Below are 15,629 nucleotides of genomic sequence, written 5' to 3' on the forward strand. Positions count from 1 at the left end.
TGCAGCCCACCCCTGAGCTTCGGCGACTCTTTCAAATGTTGGTAAAAAAGCCTCTGGATCCTCATTCGGAGCCATTTTCCTCAGGAGTATCGGGGGTCTGCTGGCCAGTTCTGCACCAGCAGACCCTTGGAATTGGGTCAGCAGCTTGGCAATCCGCTCATCCTGTGCTGTCTGTAGTCTTTCATCTCTCTACGCTTGCAGCCGGGCCTGCTCGCACAGAAACGCTTTCAACATTTCTTCCATTCTTGTGTGTGTGTGTGTGTGTGGCCCTTTAACTACAGGAGCCTTTTGAAAAAAAAAATCAAATCCCACTTCTGACACCATATGTTGCAGGGTACATGCAACTACACACGTGGGTTTCTTGACAAGGCTGTTTTATTTTGCCTTGAAAAATATACAGCACATAAAACAAAAATAGCTCTTTTTCAGCAACAAACGAAAATGGCTTTTCCTTCAGCAAACCGAACAAAACAGTTTCTCTTTAGCAGACACTTTATATATATGCAGATACCCTTTTTCTATGCAGGGGACAGACAGTTCAGTTTCACTACTTTGCTACTCAGACCTTGTTTTCAGGAATCACTTTAGCAGCTTACTCCTCTCTCATCAACAGCAAGCTCCATGTGTCCAAACCTGGGTTTTAACACACCTTGATTAGGCAGCTGGGATCCAACTAATTGCCCTGAGGTTCCCAGCTGAAGTTTAACCTAGTCAGTGCTACACTGCAGACTAGACATAGTTTTTCCAGGCATATAACTGGTGGCTTTTATTTACCATGTCACAGTGCCCTAGAACCTAAGTTTCCCACGCCAATTGACCCTGAACTTGACCAGGGAGTGATCAAAGCTCTCTTTCAGATAATGTATTCGGTATTGTGGTCTGAGGTTTGGATGGCTGCCAACCCATTCCTGGAGGTCGGCTTCGAGGGATCCCCATTGAAATGAATGGCTCCATTGACTTACAATGGGGAAATCGCCGCTCCTCCTCTCGGGTGCCACCTGCAGGTCTTCTCTGAGAACGGGCCCAAATCGCCGGAATCCTCATAGGAGTGTATGGAGCTGCAACGGCGGCCTATGGGGAACTGCAAAATGGAGCCTGCAAAGGCGGGAAAATGGAACAAAGGGCTATAATCACTTCCTAACTATTAACCCTTCTCCTCCTGAACGGGTCCCAGTGTGAGTTTTGGCGCAGACACTGGAATGGGGCGAATACATGGTTATCAGGGAACACACATTTGAGTGCTGAAGCAGGGTAAAAAACACATTACTGGACCTTAGTCCAGTTAAACCCTTGTCTCCCAAGTGAGGTCAGGGGGTGGCCATATGGGGTGTAACCCCTTTAATACTGGGCCAATCGCCCTCTCCCTCTACAGTTAATAACAACGTAACCAAGGATTTGCCACAAACTTCGGAATTCGTTAGCCCTGGTGACTCTGGAACGAATTCTAACGGAGTTCCACAAAATAGTTTGAGGTGGCTGAGATATCAGATCAGCAACTTGTGATCTGGCCACAGAACCTTTAAACCAAGGCTGCATTTCTTGCACTTGCAAGCAAAGGACAATTTATTTTGTTCCATGGACAATTTATTTTGTTCCCTTATCCCAGTAAGTGTTGTTTTAAATGTATTCTGCAGATGTCGTGTGTTTGTCTATTAAGGAAATAAATCACAATTTATTTTGCAACTTGTTCTGTTCAATCAAGTAACCAGAAATATAAATGTGTTGATAAAGTTGGTGTCCATCGTGACAGGCAGAAGTCCAGGCGGGGGTACAGTCGGCACCGTCGCCCACCGAGGTGGGTTTTGCTCCCCAGCTTTAGGAGTCCACCCCACAGACCATCGCTCCCCTGCCTTTGTAGCCCACGGGCATAGAGGCCCCGAGGGGACCAGGCAGGTAAGCTAGACCATGCCCGAACAGTGCCTCTATGTGTATGATGTTCCCCATTGTTACCTTTTGCCTGATTTTGTGACAGAAAGGGAACTACCAGAGCTCAGTGAGTGGTACTGGGAGGTGGCGCAGGCAGATGCCGATTTGCTTTTGGACCAGGGTATGCGTTTTGGCTGGGTAACAGACACAGGACCAGCTAGTTCAGAGACAGCAAGCGACCATGTAGTGGTTCCTTGGAGGTTTAGGGAAAGCTTCATGGAGCAGGGGGAGACAGCTCTCCAGCTCGTAGCTCCCCTGTGGGAGTGGAAGCGAGAGATGGTAGGGAGACAGAGGGTCTCTGCTATGGATGTCCAAGCGGGACACAGTGCGCTGATCGCCCGGTAGACCCCTGGGGTTAGCAGTCCCTGCACCAGACTGTGTTCAGTGTCCAGGTGTAGAGGATTGAGGATGGGATCAGGGAGATGCAATGGTACTGTAGGGATTTAGTGGCTGTCACTCGGATACCAGGCAGTTTACACTTTTTAACCAGGATCATTCATTGAGCAAAACAGGATAGTGAAATAAATTGTAGTTTATTCGCTTAAATAGGCATGCACACAGTGAAACACAAAATACAGATGAAAAGCACACTAACTAGGGGTATGAGGGTCAAAATCTTGACTGTTCTAGGTGCAGGGAACTCTAAATAAGAGTCTTCTCCTGACTTAGCCCAAAATCCTCTGGTTCCCAAATCGGCGTGAAGATCCACATGCCACTGCTCCCTTTTCTTCTGAGAACTTGGACTCTTTTTGACTGGGGGTTAGTACCAAACTCCTGGAACTAAAATCGGCTTGCATTCCCAGCCGTGACCGCTACGTTGGATTATTAAAACTTGGGCGGAAAAAGTGGGACTTAGAAACTTTTCGGGCAGGCTTCTCAGGTTGAAAACTGAAGCCGGTACTCTGCTATATGTGCGAGAGTACTTTTGAAAAGCCTGCCCGTGCTCTTTCTACTGTAGATCTATAATTTGATTGGCTCACAGCTTCTTATAGTATTTCTGAGCTTCATTCACAAAATACTACAGACAATCACGGTGTGGGAACTTTCTCAGCAGCCAATCAGAGTGAAGCCGGTAGGAAAAGCCGGGTCTGGGTGAAATCTGAAATTTCCAAGTGACATGCACAAGTTTGCCACCTCTGTCCCTGGCTATCTCATGCCACCTGCTGGGTAAGGCTCCTCTAGGTCGGCAGAACAAATGACAGCCCGGACGACTGCCATTGTTCCCAGGACGTGGGTACTTGAGCCTTACCCTGCTACCCAAATGGCTTTCACACCTCTAGCATCCTATGGTTGCTTTCAACTTTGCTGTCCCGCAGACTTACTGGCACCAACTTGGTAGCCTTGGCAGCCTGTCTGAACATCCACTTCCGAAAGTCCCAGCTCATTACAGTACATTTGAATGTATTAATAAAAATAGGCCTTAATACATCCCTAAGCCCTTTGTATGGGGAATAGAATAGTATACTTTTATTTCTATCAGCCTTTATTCCCCACACATTATCTATAGTTCTTAGACTGGACCCCGAGAGTCCCCTCACAACCTTATTTCCGGCCGGAGCACCCATGAACCCAATATATAGGTTCTGGGCTACCTGGGCATTAACTGGGTTACCCCCCTTAACCTAGGGATCCCCTTATGTTACAGGGACAATTTTCATCTCTGTGCCTGATTTACCTTTCTGGGCTATGCTGAAGCAGGGAACCTTAGCGGTGAGCCACGCAAGCATTTCCAAGGGGAGATATTGCCGGGACAATGTGCCTACATGTATCAGAAAATAAGTTATGATTCCCGGGCATATTTTTAGGGGAACCGACAACTCCGGACCCCAACTACCTAGGCACATTGTGACAACAATTCCTCCTCAAAGCCCCCCTTGAAACTCATGCCCTAGCAATCCCTGTTCGCTGGCATGCCTGGAAAGGTAAAAACACAACAATTCTTTATCAACACAAATTACAGAATATGCAAATAACGTTGCTGGGCTCAAGAGCTGACTCTCTTGAACCTTTATACTCAGATCAGGGGTAACCAAAGCAGGGCTTAACCTTAATTTGAGCCTGGTTACCCCCTCAGTGTCACAGTGACCGACTGTGACGGTGAAGGGGTAACCAGGCTCACCAATAAAGGTCAAGCCCTCTTGGTTGCCCCTGAGTCATGTGGTGGGGTCCTAGAGTGTCAGCTCTTGGACCTGGCTGTTGTGCATGTAGTACTATGCATTGTATGGACATATGCGGCAATAAAGGATTTTTGTGTTTTTGCCTTTCCAGGAGTGCCAGCAAGCAGAGATTGCTAGGCTATGAGGTTCAGGGTGGGTTTTGCAGAGAAAGTCTTTTTAGATTGTGGCTATGTAGCGGGGTGCCAGCGTTACTGGATATCCCAAAAAGGTAGCAGGGAATCAGGACCGATTCTCGGATACCTTGAAGCACAATGCTCCAGTCAAAATCCTATCCTGAAAACGTTCTTGTTACGCTGGAGTAGCCAGCAGACCAGACCTGTCCCTAGAACTGAGGCAGCAGGTATGAATACACACACCGACAGAGCGAGGGACGTGTCCGGGTTGTGGTATTAGATGGTGCCAGGCCAGATGGGGGTATTGCGTGAATACTTGCCGGTACCGTTTTTTACAGAAGAATGGTCGTTGTCGTTGCCGAGATCAGGGGTAGGAGTAGTACGGAAGGATCAAGGTGAGAGCCGTGGTTGAAGGGAGCCAGAAGGTATATAAACAGGAACAATCCGAAGTCGAGAGCCAAAGAGGAAGTCTGCCAAGCTGCATCAAAACCGAGAGAATCAAAAAACAAGCACTGTGAATCACCCATACAAAAACTATGACGAGCGAGGAATCACAGAACAGAGAGGGTATATAAAGCTGGAACAGCCAACCAGGAGAGGGGGCGTGCTTGGAGGAGTCCAGGGAGCTTCAGCGCATTGGCTGCTGTTCCTAGAACCCAGGTGACACTCAGCAAGAGCCAGATTGTAACCGTGCGTTGTTTGGGGGCGGAGCCTGAGCGGGGATAAGTTCAGGGGCTGTTGTGTATTGTATTGTATGTCTTTATTTATATAGCACCATTAATGTACATAGTGCTTCACAGTAGTAATACATGTGGTAATCAAATAATTAACAGATAATATAAATAACAGGTCATGGGAATAAGTGCTTCAGACATAAAAGTAACATTAAGGAAGAGGAGGCCCTGCCCCGAGGAGCTTACAATCTAATTGTTAGGTAGGGAGAACGTACAGAGACAGTAGGAGGTATGCGCTGTATGTCTGACGTGCGCATGAGAGGAAGCAACGTGGGGTGCGCGCGTGCGCGTGGAGCGGCGATTCCGCGCCGACGGCTGCGGCGCAGAGCGTGGAGGAAGTACCTCGTGGAGCGTCCTACCATGCCGAGGGGTAAGTAATGCGGCAGAAGGTGGCTTGCGTGGTTGTAGCGGAAGGGTCTGAGCAGTGTAAAGAGAGCCGTGAGTTTCGCCTGTTGCGCTGTGTGCTCACATTCCTAACAGTTCTTGCAGATCACCGCCAGGAGTCCCTGCTTCAGCACAGACCAGAGGTAAAAAGGGGCATAGGGATATGTGTATCCCGTGTATAGTCAGGGGTCCCTGGTTTAAGGGGAGTCCCCTACAGTATATGCCAAACCCCCAGACCCGGTGATGGGTTCGGGGTATCTCCAACTACTGTATGTATAAGGTTGCGAGAGTAAAATTATTTCTTAAGTCCAGCTTCGGTACAATTGAAGCAACCCTGAAAATGAACCTAAGCATTATTTGAAGCTACTTTTATCAAAACATCTTAAAGGAAGGTCTAGGAGCTCTGAAAATGAACGTGCACATCTTTCAAGTAGATCCTAGGGGATGAGGGACTTAGAAGAATTTTGTATGATTTTTATGAACATGGTGTATAACAGAGTTTATGTATATGCCCTGTATATGAACTGGGGAATTTCCATGTCCGTGGTTCCGAGAGACCATATGCCACCAAGCTTGGTGCCACTGTGTCTGGTCGGGTCCCGGACTTGAAAGTCTCAGAGATGCCAAGGTGTTAGGGCGGATGGAGTACCAGAGTTATACTCAAGTACCCACGTCCTGACATGAATATGGGCTTTTCGGCAACCATTTGCAAATCCCCAGACTTTGAGGAGCCTGGCACAATAAGGGGTTCAATAAGCTAAGTGGCAGAGGTGCCAGGCTGGCACATGCCCCTTACCAGAATTGAGATCAGTGCCCACCCGGCTTCAGAGTACCGGCAAATCTGTGATAGGCTGGTAGGAATATTCCCACGCGCTGATTGCCTGTAGCGTTTTGTGAATGGGACTGAAAATCCTATAAGAAACCTAGCAGCCTATCAGGTCTTGAGATTCTAAGCGCCAAGACAGCAGCAGCAGATTTGAATTGACCAAAAGATGCTCAGAGAGAAATAGATGCGAGCGGGATTCAGAAATTTTCTAAGTCCCGCTTTTCAGGAGCCAAGTTTTGAAAAGACGTAGTGGTCGCGGCTGGAACGTCAAGACGAAAAGAGTACCAGGACGTTTGGAACCTTGCCTGGGCCTCTCCTCTATGGGAACGTGGTCACGAAATAATGCAAGATTATATGTTATTCAGACGTGAATTCCAACTTGTTTTTGATACCCACGCACGGCACGAGACAGCTGCCTTCTCTCTCTTCCATGTTTCTCAGGGTCGAAATTCAGCTGCCAAATACGCCATCGCGTTCCGTACGCTAGCCGCCGAAGTGCAATGGAATGATGAGGCGCTCGCAGCGGCTTACTGGCACGGACTCTCAGATACGTTGAAAGACGATCTGGCCACTCACGCCCGGCATATGTCCCTGGAGGAACTCATCAACCTGAGCGTACGCATGGATCAGCGCACGCAGGAGCGACGACACGAGAGGCACTGTTCCCGTTCTTCTTCCTCTGTTATGTCTCACAGGTCAGTCGCCACTCTTCTCCTGGCTCTGGAGTCTTCGGAACCTATGCAGGTTGGCAGTCAACAACTCCAGGCAACCGAGAGAGCGCGTCGGCGCCAGAACCGGCTGTGTTTCTATTGTGCTTCCTCGGAACATCGTCTCCAGAATTGTCTCTTGAAGCCGGGAAACGGGCACAACCAGTAAAGGTAGAGGGGCTTCTACTGGGTACTGTCTCTCCTAACCCCTCTCCTTCCAAAACGCTCCCAAAGAAGCTGATGCTACCAGCCACACTGGATGGTCCCAACCTTGTCGTAAAGGTCGAAGCATTCATAGATTCCGGATCGGGCGGTAATTTCCTGAACCAGCAGTTTGCAGAGGAGAATCAAATCCCCATGGTCAGAAGGAAGAACCCAGTTGGTCTTGAGGCCATCGACGGACGACCACTCCAGCCGGCTTTCATCATTTGGGAGTCTATTCCTCTTACCTTGACCCTGGCTGATGGTCACAAGGAGGTAATTGTCTTTAACGTTTTCCAGTCTCCTTCAGTACAAATTATATTAGGATTGCCTTAGCTTCAACTCCACAATCCGCGCATTGATTGGTCCGGTACCGTGCCCATCCAGTGGCCCTCGTCCGCAGATACTACGCCGGCGGATCCGGACGTGTTAACAAGGTACAAGCAGAGGTCCTTCCTCCTCACCACCCGTACGATTGCCCGGTCGACCTCATCCCCGGGACTGTCCTGCCGAAGTCTAAGTCTTACCCACTCTCCATCCCGGAGACCGAGGCCATGACTACTTATATTCAAGAGAACTTCGAGAAAGGTTTCATCCGCAACTCCACCTCTCCTGCCGGTGCGGGTTTTTTTTTTTTGTGAAGAAGAAGGATGGATCTCTAAGGCCTTGCATAGACTTCCGCGGACTCAATAAGATCACGGTGAAAAACAGGTATCCGCTTATTTCTGAACTGTTTGATCGTCTCCAGGGGGCCTCTATTTTTTCAAAACTTGACTTAAGGGGTGCCTATAATCTCATTCGCATAAGGGAGGGAGACAAGTGGAAAACAGCATTTAAACACTTGTTCTGGACACTATGAATATGCCCTTTGCATTTTCACTTTTTACAAGCATTACACTTGTTATGCCCTTTGGGTTGTGTAATGCCCCGGCCGTCTTTCAGGAATTTATGAACGGCATCTTCCGTGACGTTTTGGGTACCTTTGTTATTGTCTATCTGGACGACATCCTTATTTTTTCTAAAAATCTTGAGGAACACATCCAGCATACCAAACTTGTGCTCTCCAGGCTACGTTCCAACCGTCTTTACGCCAAGATGGAAAAATGTTTGTTTCACCAGGCTTCCACAGCCTTCCTAGGCTACTGTATATCATCTCCAGCCAAGGTTTCTCCATGGACCCAGAGAAGTTGAAGGCGGTTCTCGATTGGCCAATCCCTAATTCGCTCAAAGCGGTGCAACGGTTTCTTGGCTTCGCCAATTATTACAGGAAGTTTATCAAAAAAAATTCTTCCATTGCCCTTCCCATCACCGCCTTGACCAAGAAAGGCGTCGATGTCTCATCCTGGTCACCAATGGCCATCATAGCCTTTGAGACCCTCAAGAAGGCGTTCTTCTCTGCCCCCATCCTGCATCATCCGGATACCCCACTTCCCTTTACTTTGGAGGTTGATACCTCAGACGTAGGAGCTGGCGCAGTTCTGTCCCAGAGGACTTCTCCTCAAGAGAAACTCCATCCTTGTGGTTTTTTTTCAAGGAAATTTTCAGCAGAAGCAGAAAATAATTATGATGTCGGTAATCGTGAACTGCTGGCCATTAAGTTGGCTCTCCAGGAATGGAGACATCTGTTAGAGGGTTCCAAAGAAACAATCGCCATTCTCACCGACCACAAAAAGTTGTTATATATTGAGGGTGCTCGCCGCTTGGGCTCCCGCCAGGTTCGCTGGTCACTCTTCTTTTCCCGCTTCAACTACACCATCTCCTATATCCCTGGTACCAAAAATGTTAAAGCGGATGCCCTTTCTCGTCAGTTTGCCTCCGAGTCCGAGGCCAAAGAAAGCTCAGAACCCATTCTCCCAGCCAAATGCATAGTCTCGGCTAACAACTTTGATGTATTGGACGAGATCCATAAGGCACAGGCACATATCCCCAGGAGGTTCAGGGTACCAGAAGGACGTCTCTACGCAGCTCCACGCTTCTGCCATAAAGTCTTACTTTTGGGGTCATTCCTCCAGAGCAGTTGGTCATCCAGGCTTCAAGAGGACGGCTGATCTCATAAAACGGACTTTTTGGTGGCCCAGGATGAATCAGGATATTTTCAATTTTACTTCCGCCTGTCCCGTTTGTGCCCAGAGTAAAACCCTACATCATAAGCCTTCTGGACTTCTGCAACCCCTTCCCATCCCTGAACAACCCTGGAAACACATTTCAATGGACTTTATCGTTGAACTGCCAGTGTCCAAAGGGATGAATACTATTTTAGTTGAAGTTGACAGATTTTCAAAACAGGCTCATTTTATTCCCCTCAAGGGTCTTCCCAACTCGGCTACCTTGGCAGATGTATTCTCCAGAGAGATCTTTAGGCTACATGGCGTTCCTATCTCCATCGTCTCTGATCGGGGGTCTCAGTTCATTTCGAAATTTTGGCGAGCTCTCTCTCAAAGATTGGGGATATCCCTCCTGTTTTCCTCGGGTTATCATCCACAAACCAACGGGCAAACTGAAAGGATGAACCAAACCCTCTAACAGTATCTGAGATGCTTTATTTCCGACTCGCAGGATAACTGGGTGGATCTTTTACCATGGGCAGAATTTGCCATCAACTCTTTAAAGAATGAATCCACTCAGGAATCTCCCTTCTTCATTAACTGTGGGTTCCACCCCAGTAGTCTCCCTCTCTCACCTTCTCCTTCTGGAGTTCCTGCAGCCGACTCTCATATCACCAACCTGCAACAGTCCTGGAAGAGGATTCTCAAGTCCCTACAGTCTGCGGTGGCTAAGCAAAAGATCAAAGCTGATCGTCACCATCAAAGAGGTCCTTCATTTAACCCTGGTGATTTGGTCTGGCTGTCATCCAGGAATATCAGACTCAAATCTCCTTCACCCAAACTATCCCCCAGATTCTTGGGTCCTTTTAAAATCCTGGTGAGAATCAATCCCGTGGCCTATTGCCTTGAGCTTCCCCCCTCTATGAAAATTCCATCAGTTTTCCACCTGAAGGAATTTGTGCCCAGTCCTCATTTCCCGGATCCCTCTCGGAGACCTAAACCAGTGGCCACCCTGGGTCAACAAGAATACGAGATTCAGTCTCTCATCGACTCACGGATTTCCAAAAAAAGGACTCCAGTTTCTGGTTCACTGGAAGGGCTACGGTCCTGAGGAACGGTCCTGGGTACCGGCACATCATGTCCACGCCGCAAGGTTGCTGTCGCAGTTTCGCCAGAAATTCCCCCTTAAACCGTGGATGGATCACTCGGGGATTGATCCTCAAGGGGGGATACTGTGATGACTCAGGAGATTCCTTCCTCTTCCTCTCCTGTCTTCCGTTATCCTTCCTGCCCCTTCTCACTCCTCTCCTTCACCATCTACCTCTTCCCCCTTGCCGCAGCGCAACACACACAGTGACACCTCCCCTTCCCCCCCCGCCCCTGCCTTCCCCTCACCCGCCCCTCACACCCCTGCGCCCCACAGCCGCCACCCGCACTCAACAGACACCTGCCACCTCTCACCCGCTCGACACACACCTGCCGCCTCTCACCCACCCAACACACTCGACACATGCCTGCCGCCTCCCGCCCCTACGCACCGATACCACTGACCAGCCACCGCCCGCACTCACAAGACACCCGCCGCCTCACACCCTAGCAGGACCCTCACCCACAGCCAGCGCTCACTGCCCACCCGCCACCCATACTGAACACCCACTCACACCCTAGTGGGACACACACCTCACATTTTACATAATTTATGTCACCAAAATATACATTGTACTGTGGTGTCTTTACAATAAACCATTTTTAAACAACAATATCGTATTACATTTTCTTCCATGTTTCTTTTCAACATTATTATACAACCTTTCCACAAATAGTCATCCTATTGTTCCCCTATTTATAGATAATACTACCTATTATGTATTTACATCGTAGGCAACGCCGGGTATATCAGCTAGTATATATATATATATATATATATATATATATATATATATATCTCAAAAATTAATAGACGATACCGTTCTGTGGCTAACGAACTGCTTTTACACTGGCGACACACTTTATTCGAGCTCGGCTAGTCCCACGAATTCGGGTATACCCGGGTGTATTGAGGTTTGTGACTGTTTTCTGCCCGAGTGCATTGAGTTATTTTCCAGCAGGGATTGAAGCATTTTATTCCCACTGGCTGCAATACTGCACAGTACATATATATATACTGCATTACAATTCATGAATTTATGCCATCTGGTAGACACGCGAAGCATTGCAGCCTATTAAATCCTAATCATTATCATTTAACAGATCAGCCGCCCATCAGCCAGGCATGAACCCAGGCTGGGAAGGCAAATGCAACGGGGCTTGTCAGAGGTGAGGAGCGGCGCATTCCAGGTATCTGCCAGGTACATACCGGGTATTTGCTCGAATAAAGTGTGTCGGTGCAGTATATGTGCAAGCTTTCGAGATACACTGATCTGTTCTTCCAGCAATGATACATTGAATAAAGCAAGCAAGGATACACTTTAAAAAAAATTGCATATACTGTAGGAATGTTACCTGTAACTGAAACCTAACATCCCCCGCCCTGTGTAGTGTGCGATTTATGACTTGGTGTTAAATAATCCCTGTCTCTTACACATACAAATACTCTATGTAATTCTATCCCTATACACCAATGAGGACCACATAATATCTACACACACTTCTAGTAATGCCAGAACCTCTTACATTTCCACACCTACCCACACCATTGATATACACTCCCACTCCACACACACACACTTTGTAAAGCACTGTATACACTGTGGGCTCTTTATCAATTTATATTTACATACATACACACACACACACACACACACTCTTACATCACTAACATTCAGGGAATATTTAACACCTCAAGTCATAAATCGCACACTACACAGGGGTGTGTGTGTGTGTGTGTGTGTGTTAGGTTTCAGTCACAGATAACATTCCTACAGTATATGCACTTTTTTAAAGTTTATCTTTGCTTGCTTTATTCAATGTACCATCGCCGGAAGAAGAGATCAGTTTGTCTCAAAAGCTCTCACAAATAAAAGCATTTAGTTAGCCACAGAACAGTATTGTCTATTCATTTTTGAGAGATTATATATATATATATATAATATATATATATATATATATATATATATATATATATATATATATATATATACACATATATATATACACACACACACGGTGAACGACAAACCTATACATTTGCTCGCCCCGGGTGAGTGGATTTAACATCGTGGCGAGCTCCTATTGGCCCAAGCAGCACACGTTTGGTACTAGGTGGCGAGTAGATTTTTTTGTGTGGCGAGTAGATTTTTTGGTGATTTGTCGACCACTGTATATACATATATATTGTAATTATAAAGATGCGCAAATGTTAAATCAAACAACAGATAACACAATAGATGCTGCCACAATACCAAGAAATATGTAAGGATAAAAAAAAAAAAAAGCTAAGGGTGCAAATTAGTGTAACCAGATGTGTAAAGAAAACACCTGCAAGGATATAATACAATGAAAAGTCCAATGAGGAATATCCGGGACTGGGCGGAACCTAGAAATAAGAGAAATAGCCAATATGGTGAAGTATGTAAGTTTTAGTATCCCAAATCGCAGATACAAATCCTACTTACGAAAAAGCAGGTAAAAATGGTAATTTCAGTATAAAATCCTAATCTTTCACTGCAAAACTGCAAACAGTAGCTTTAAGGTCTGATGTGTTGTCCTCGTTAGACGCCGTCTCCTCTCCGACACTTGTACTTCAGACTCACTTCTCCTCAATCTCCAAATCCCGCGATAACACTGGATCGTGACGTCAGTACCCGGAAGAGCCTTCGTCAGTACAGTCAGAGAAGTTTGCGATGTATAAAGTCTCAATTGCCTTAAATAAAACTTGCAGTAAGATAAGGTTGATAAAATTCAGTGACAGGACTACCATAGCCCTACGCATTTAGTCTCAGAAGACTTTGTCAAGGGGTATGTAGTCTTACCTGCAGACCACTCCTAAATAGGTGGAACAATGCTGTGATTGGGCACAGTCATAGCTGTTTGTACCAACCACAGAGGCGTCCAATGCAGGTGACAGGTGCAGATACTTAGTAGAAGATTAAGAACCCATGTGTAACATCTTATAATTAACATGTTAAATACAATTTTTAATACTATGCTAATACAATATAAATAAATAAATAAAATAAGTATACAACATATTAATCTGCGGCAAAACAATGATGTACATTCCATACTAATAATTATATCTTTATATAGAGGGATGAAAGAAAGGAGGTTCTGATTTCAAACATATTCAAATAACCTTTTTAAGAAAGAAATGCACCCAAATCTATATCAACGTTGAGTCCCATAGGCACAAGAGTTCTAATTGTGTGTATCCATATGGTCTCCAACCTTGAAATAGCATTTTTGGTGTCTCCTCCTCTCCAGTTGTGAGGCAATTTATCTATCCCTATACATAAGATATGCAGGATTGCAGTTGTGAAATTCTGAAAAATGCTTGGACAAATTATGCTGATTAAAACCTTTTTGAATGTTAGAGATATGTTCAGCAAAACATAATTTAAATTTCCTTGTAGTGAGTCCTATATACAGTACTGTTTTTTACAGGGGCACTAAACAAGGTATATGATGTTGGTAGAATCAAAGTTGATAAAGTGATCAATCTCGTGAGCATTTCCAGTATGAGTTGAAGTGAAACTTTTAACATTTGTAGACCCATGCAAATCCAATTTGCACATTTTGCATTTCAATGCATCTTACTGCAAAACTTATTTAAGGCAATTGGGATTTTAAACATCGCAAACTTCTCTGACTGTACCGATGGAGGCTCTTCCGGATACTGACATCACGATCCAGCGTTATCGCTTGGCTGTCGCGGGATTTGGAGATAGAGAAGTGAGTCTGAAGTACAAATGTCAGAGAGGAGACGGTGACTTCCGAGGACAACACATCAGACCTTACTTAGGCTGCGGCCCCAGTACCTTCTACAGAGCCCACCGTTCAAGCACCGGCCCCCAGTGCGTCCGGACCCAGTTATTACCTTGTCGCACACATTTCCCCAGCGGTGTGCGACAAGTTTTCAGCAAAGACTGTGAAATTGAGTTTAGAGTGTGCGATGGAGGCATGGCCACACCCCCGCTGGCGGTTCAGCCACTGAGGGCGAACCAGCCGCGAGGTCATGGTCACGCCCCTGCAAACCCCCCACCACGCCCCCTCCCGTCGCAAACTCTCCGTCTGTCCCAGGACAGCAGATTATGGTGCAGCGCTTTGGGATACTAAAACTTACATACTTCACCATATTGGCTATTTCTCTTGTTTCTAGGTTCCACCCAGTCCCGGATATTACTCATTGAACTTTTCATTGTATTATATCCTTGCAGGTGTTTTCTTTACACATCTGGTTACACTAGTTTGCACCCTTTGTTTTTTTTTCTCCACACCCACACATATATATCTCAAATGGAAATATAACTGTGTGCTCATTTGCATATCTTAGACACAGTAATATTTCCATTTGCTTTATGCTTAATGGTGGAGGGTTTTTTGTCACTTTTCGTACCCACCATAAATGAATAAATAAATGTGTGTGTGTGTGTGTGTGTGTGTGTGTGTGTGTGTGTGTGTGTGTGTGTGTGTATATATATATATATATATATATATATATATATATAACAAACCAAGTTGATATAGGTAAAGACATAAATACAACACTTCTGTTAAACAGGCCCTCATATCAAAAATTAAGATCAATTAATAATTTCCTTCCAAATAATCATCTCTTTACCTGATGAAGCTCGGACCCTTTGTGTGTGAAGAAAAGGGTCAGACAGCAAGAAATGCTGTCCTTGATTGGCTACTACCAAATGTCATCAGATCTCGCAGCAAAGCGCTCTGTGAGCTGTAGTTGTGTGAAGGTTCATGAATCTGTTCGCTGAATGGCATGCGGGTGCCATGTGATCTGTCCTCAGCAAGGGATTTAGGGAGTTGTAGTTCTGATTGTTCCAAGGTTCTACGGATGTTAAAGCCAAAAGAACTACAAGTCCCATCACACGATGAATCTCATTGAGCTTCCTTTAAACTGTAGATCATGGGACTTGTAGTTATTTCCACAACTCCCAGAATCCTCTGTCGCCCCGAATATTAAATACATCGGATGACTTGTCATCTCCTCTAGTAGGGATTATGGGAAGTGTAGTTCTATTTTCTAAATAATAAAGATTGAGCCCTGAATACCCCGGGCTCCTGTAACATCAATGACCATCCAGCTAAGGTTTCCATCAGTGTTTCATTAGCCCGCACATAAAGCCCGAGTACTGTTTTACGATCACTCAGTAGGGAACTATGGGAATCGTAGTCCAAAGGACGCAAGACATCTTAATTAATTGGATTCACAAAATTACATTAAGGACCATAATTCCCAGGATCCTCATTGTCAAAGAACTGATGCCTCTGATATACTTATCTCATTTCATAACATAATGGACGTTCTAGTTTTACTGCAGTGCTATAGGCAGTAGGACG

The 15,629-nt window shown here is 45.9% G+C and overlaps 1 protein-coding gene across 2 annotated transcripts in view; it reads right to left on the reverse strand.

Moving 5' to 3' along the window:
* The window catches only part of LOC142495795 (uncharacterized), a 31,859-nt gene extending 16,458 nt beyond the window's left edge, over window positions 1-15,401 (reverse strand). The window contains exons 1-2 of one of the 2 annotated variants that reach the window (XM_075601767.1): window positions 14,893-15,401; window positions 4,543-4,694 (exon numbers count right to left, since the gene is read on the reverse strand). The gene's annotated coding sequence lies outside the window, so the exon portion shown is untranslated. The remainder of the gene's footprint in view (window positions 1-4,542; window positions 4,695-14,892) is intronic. The other variant, XM_075601766.1, reaches the window with a different exon arrangement.
* Between the last annotated feature and the right edge of the window lie 228 nt (window positions 15,402-15,629).

Source organism: Ascaphus truei, chromosome 5 (assembly GCF_040206685.1).
Source record: "Ascaphus truei isolate aAscTru1 chromosome 5, aAscTru1.hap1, whole genome shotgun sequence".
NCBI classification, from domain to species: domain Eukaryota; kingdom Metazoa; phylum Chordata; class Amphibia; order Anura; family Ascaphidae; genus Ascaphus; species Ascaphus truei.